At 34.9% G+C, this 6,000-nt stretch overlaps 1 non-coding gene across 1 annotated transcript; it reads left to right on the top strand.

Annotated features, from left to right (window-relative positions):
• The first annotated feature begins 2,997 nt into the window (after nt 1-2,997).
• On the top strand, nt 2,998-3,069 carry TRNAH-GUG (transfer RNA histidin (anticodon GUG)). The gene has a single exon. It is a non-coding gene; the product is annotated as a tRNA-His (tRNA).
• Nucleotides 3,070-6,000: the final 2,931 nt, after the last annotated feature.

Below are 6,000 nucleotides of genomic sequence, written 5' to 3'. Positions count from 1 at the left end.
GTGGAGATATTGGGAGAGACGTCTAAATCTAAACATAGTTTGGTAGCCGGCCGAATCTAAACGAAATTAAATTAAAAGATAATATCAATAGTACATGATAATGCACCTTTGCCAAAAAATATATTACCACCTTAGATGCCTAATATAAAAACTAGTTGAGAATTTAATTTGATACTAAATATAAATTTTTAATTTGTTTTTCTCTCCAAATTTATAACTTACTCGCTAAAATATTGTTATTGATTACATGTATTAAAGGGGTTTTCACTCAAAAACAGCAATATTTAAATGTAAGTTGGAAAAATCAACTCATATACGTGACGAATGATTTATTTAAATTAGTTAATTAATTTTTATATTAGATACAGGGGTAGTATATTAATATAATGCATCGCTCATACACGTAGGCACACACGCACATGCCGTTGGCCTGATGCCATTAGCGTCATCAAATCTTTTTCGACTGAAAGTTAGCTATGAGTTTAATTCCTGCTTGGTGTGCGTAGTGGGCGTTGATTTGATTGTAATTGTCTTCAAATGAAAAGAGAGTAAATGAAAGAAAGAGAAAGGAAGAATGAAGGAAGTCAAGAGCAGCGTACAAGATCGAGATTAAGAGAAAATTAGAAGAATTCTTTGATATTCACCCAAGTGGGAATCGAATCGAACCGAACCGAACCTCACGCTGGTCCCTGAGAGGGGGGACTCGCCTCGCGAGTTGTCCACTCTCCAATATGTAGTATCGCAAAAATAAGTCATGATATCGGGTGACTTGGGTGATGATGTTGTGTATTCTTTGGGGAATATATGATTTGAATAAAGGGTTCATATTATTTCCAGGTTCTAAAGTTTGGTCTCATTTTAGTTTTGATGGCTGAAATTTGAAAAAAAACATAGTTTTGTTCCTTTGAATATTATTTTAAGGACCGTAAAATTTTAGATAAACCAAAATGAAATCAAATCTTTAGGGACTAATTAGTTACTGATTTTAAATTTTAAAAATTGAAAATCAAACTTCAGGAGCTAAAAATAATATTAACTAGTTAACAAAACATGCAGTGCATAAAAAAAATTAATATTGGGAGACAGGATAATGTAATGAAGATTTTAAAAGAAACTAACAAAAATTCATCGTCCAAAACTCCTCCCTGGATGAGTTTCCAGGTGAGAGTGGAGAAAATGGAACAGTTATCATGGGTTGATGTTGGCTGTGCCTTCCTGTACTTGAGTGCCTTCGGGGCTTTTCTTTATCCATCTGGATTGATCGGGTCCACATCCAGAGCATGTTTCGTGATGAGTTTTTAAAAATATCAAAATCCAACCCAAACATCTTGAGCCGGTAAGGACGGCGTAGTTTTTAAATTCTAAATGGATAAAGACACGATCACCTGTTGAACATGCAATTTTATGAAGGAAACACTCATTTTCCCACCACAGCTATTCTAGCAAAGATTATAGTTTCCCTTCGTCGAGGATGGGCACTCCAATGCCGGTAGCTATCAATTAATGGGAAGCCATGTCCCTATTACCGCTCCATGTTGGTTCTACTTTTGCCTTTTGTTTCCTACCCAGCACATGGGAACTTCACATTTTCACCGTTGACCAACAACAGTAGTGGATTCATTTCACATCATAAATAAAATAAAGCCTTTTCTATCAAATAATAACAAAAATATGAGGTTCAAAAAATCAATATTACTTTTTATACTCAATATAAAAACTAGTTAATTAATTTGAGTATATTAATAAAATTAATTATTTGTAATAACTAAATATTATATTTTCTCAAAGACTCTTACTAATAATATGTATTAACTAAAACTATTATTTAATAAAATATTTAACATACGTAACCGCTATAAAAATGATCTTTGCAAAAAAAATAAATATGAGAGATAAAATAAATTAAAATTTTATATTTAAAATTAAATTAAATATAAATTAGTTTTTATATTAAGAATAAAAAGTTAATAATAAAAAATTGAGATGTCATGCCAACAGACTAGCGAGGACTGAGGATAGAGCGGCGTTGCTTAGGTGAGGCCGGTGGGAAAGTGATCGTATGCGACCCGTGCACATGCAGTCTAGATGTGGGAGGGATGGAGGGAGGAGGATTGAGGATCCCTAATGATGCGGTGAAAGCGAAGGGGATGGACCCCACTTATCACGTGGTGGCCCGCTCCCCACTACCCATGTGGCGACGGGCTTCGTACAGCTGTCAGATAGGCATTGCATTGTGTTGGGGCATTGACCAATCAGACTCTGAGCAGAATTTACAACAATAATAAGCTAACGTTCACCAGATTTTCTATTTTTAATGTGAGGCGTGGCCGACTACTGCCTCAGGATTACGTGCTTATCTTCTTCCTTCCCTCCTTCTGATCCCCTGCTGCTCAAGCGGCGTCGGCAATTAGATTTTCCAAAGGGTAAATATTAGGACTCTTTATAAATTGCATATTTTCTATTAATAAAACGTAGAAACTGAATATTCATAAACTATTACGTCAAAACCAAGCGTGATTCTAACCATAATTTAAAAATGGTAACATGATTAAAAAAAAGTAAGTAATTTCTCCTTAATTCTCCTACTTATTGGATCAGCGATGGGTCAAAAATGAAAATATTTTACTGTCGAGTGAAGATGAAGCTGATCAACACGGAGTTGCAAATCCTCTACAGTCCAAATTTGTTCCAACAAAGATTGGAAATAATCCGAAGAACCGAACAATATAGGGCTCATTTAGGATAACTCATAAATATTTTTTTAATTATAATTTATAGAATATAATGTAAGCATGTGAAAAGAGTTTTATAAGTTATTTTAAATGTGATGGCAAACAACATGGAGCCATCATATCCTTACCATCCACCGATCGGAAGATTCCGTTGCTTCATTTAAGAAACTTCTGGACGTAGTAAGGGCGCCCCGAGCTATTTTTGTTAGCTGATTGGGAAACATAAAAGCAAGATTAAAGTGTTGCTTCAGGCATCTCTCAAGATGTGGCTGTAGTTTAGTGGTAAGAATTCCACGTTGTGGCCGTGGAGACCTGGGCTCGAATCCCAGCAGCCACAAAATTTGGCTGTCGCTTTTTTTTTTTAACCCTTGATGAGCAATTGTTCTTCATTTTCTTGAATAGAATTTAAAAATGGGGGTTCATGGAATCTTAACATGTGGCCTGGCCTGTGACTTGTGAGACAGAATTTTGTGCATCATGTCTACGCATAAAGACAAACTCTACCTGTGCCGCATTAAGTAAAAGGCAGCCCCGTCGTCGTGGTCCTCTCCCCTCCCCTGCCATTATTACGCACAGTCCCCTCTTGCCTTTGTTTCCTCCTCTATTATGTTTATGGGCGCACACAAATCCCTTTCTTAATATTGTTATTACATAGTTTTCAATTATTTATATTATCTCAATCAGCATCTTACAAGTCACTTAAATCAACCACAAAATAAACTATACGTCTAATCGCCCTTTGGCTCACGTATGACAGCGCGGAAATGGTGGTTTCTTCCACTTCTCCCCAATACTATGTTCAACGGCATTTTTTTTTTTTTAACTAATAAACTATATATGATTAAGTTGATCTTTTAATTTGAGCAGGTCATGCAAAATGCCAAAATCACATACCAGAGAAGCCATCACCGTGATGCATTGTTGGAGCTGTCGAGTGGATAATTTTCATTGACCTGGCACTACACAATCTCCATTTTATTTTTAATTAGATAAAAAAAGACGAGAAGAGGAAGAGCAAGCATATGCTGGCGGATATCCCTCTTGTCACTCTCACTTTCCATAAATATTTGTTTTGTTACGTTTTATAGAGCATCATCCGGTAACGATCACGTTTTGTAATTTTTATTGTTTTCCCCAAGTTGATGGTTTTTAATCTGAAACAAAGACATTTCATGATGAAGACTGAAGAGCCTGAAAACGCCTCCTCCTCCCGATAATTGAACTATCAACAAACTTCGGTAGGGACAGCATATAACCAGTGGAAAATAATCTGCTGATTCCTCGAATTTTAAAGTCAGTCTATGATACGTTATTATCGAAATTAGTATAAAAAGAAGGGTGCGTCTTATTCGCATGATTCATGATTAGATATAAAAATGTAATCCAACCCTATGTGCCTTCATATGTATGTGAATGTATCTAGCTACAGGTCTCAAGTAAAAAAACATTAAATATAAAAAAAAGGTCCTCGAGGATTAAGTTTTGGAAGTTCAGCTTGTTAATGATGCAACTCATCAATTTTAAAACATGATATAGCTTAACCTGCAAATATGGATTTTTTGAGATTTCTTTTCAGTTTAATTTTCATATCTCAGATTTATGAATAATTTTGTCTTTATATATTTATATGGATCAAAGAGTGAGATGTTAATAAAGTTTACTTGTAAAATCTAATATTTTTCAAATTCTCAACATAAAACCCATGTTATAGCATGTTACACACCACAAATAATTGGCCTTGTATTAAATAAATGGGTTTATGAAAAAAGATAAGGTGATTAAATAGCAATCATCCAATGCTAGAATAGAATTTCCCAGCCAGGAGGAAGGGCCATGCATGGCAACTCTCCGGTAATCATTAGATACTCAATTGTTCCCACGATTTAACGAGAAGAGAGTTGTGTGATGCCACGTCCGGGCCAATATCAATGGAAACGAATTAAAAAATGTAGATAAGCTGGCTATTAAAGAGAGTAGTATTAAATACACCATAATGATAATTTAGTTAATTTGATCGTGCCCTAATCATTATCCACCACTCATCATTATATTAATTAGCTTGACAGCTTTTTCTCTTCTTCTGTTTCCGTCTCTTTCCTCTCTGTTTTTTTTTTTTTTTTGTTTTGGCCTGAGACAGAGCTTTTCTACCTAATCAACCATATCGTCGCCACAATTTTTTTCCCCCGACAAACTTCTAATTGTGCTTTCTTTTCATGGACGAATGTTGTCTTTATTTTAAATTTGCAGGAAAGGAAGCACCCGCCTCAACTGAACTAACCCGAATCGGCACTAATTGTAATATCACGAAATTGATTGCTCCCAATGTTTTAAAAGCCGGACCGGAAATCAAACCGGAAAGATCAACGGGTCATGGTTCAACCGGTCGGATCGGTTGGACCGTTCGGTTAGACCGGTGACGCAATCATTAATTTAAAACAATATTATATACATATAATTAGTATATATGAAAAATATCAAATTATTAAATAATTTAGAAATGCATTTAAATAATCTAAAATTATAATGAAATCATTGAAAATGGACTAAAACCTTATATATTTAAATTTATGTATGTTTAAAATATTTAATGATATTACAAATTATCAATTCATTCAAATCAAAATATTTTTTTAAAAGATAGACCAAATATCGAAATAAAAAGACTAGCGACTCACGATTTTAACACCACAATATATGAAATTTTCAATGAAATAATACTTATGGTTATAAATAGTCTAAAAATATATTAGGATATTTAAGGGGATCAATTTTTTATTTTTCTTCTATTTTTTAAAATTTTTTTAGTATTTTTCAGTCAGGCTAAAAAACCGTCCGGTTTTCCGAAAACCGTTCCGATTTCCGGTCCAACTCCGGTTTCCGGCTTAATAACGGCTCAACTCCGGTCCAATCCGGCTCAACTATGTGAACGGTTTTTTGGTCCAAACCGAGCCGTTAACGAGTCCGGGTGACGGTTCAACAGGTCCAACCGTCCGGTTCGGTCCGCTTCTTTAATCATTGATTGCTCCTGTTGCCTTTCATTGTTTTACCCTGTAAAACCAAAAAGCATCCAAGGCCAATCCTCTGGTCATCATGCCAACACGGTCAAAATAATAAAAAATGACAACCGACGTGTGATACAAACATGAAAACTTTTCAAAAGTAGCCAGAGGTATTTTTATCAAGTATTTATGTCCATGTGACACGCCAATCCTTATCGTTTTACTTCCATCTCTGCTTTATATTTTACTGACAAAAATTGATCCTTTTA

This window comes from Neltuma alba, unplaced genomic scaffold (genome assembly GCF_004799145.2).
Source record: "Neltuma alba isolate B1F8T4 unplaced genomic scaffold, ASM479914v2 tig00013032_pilon, whole genome shotgun sequence".
NCBI classification, from domain to species: Eukaryota; Viridiplantae; Streptophyta; class Magnoliopsida; order Fabales; family Fabaceae; genus Neltuma; species Neltuma alba.
This window is presented reverse-complemented; position numbering and strand designations above follow the sequence as displayed.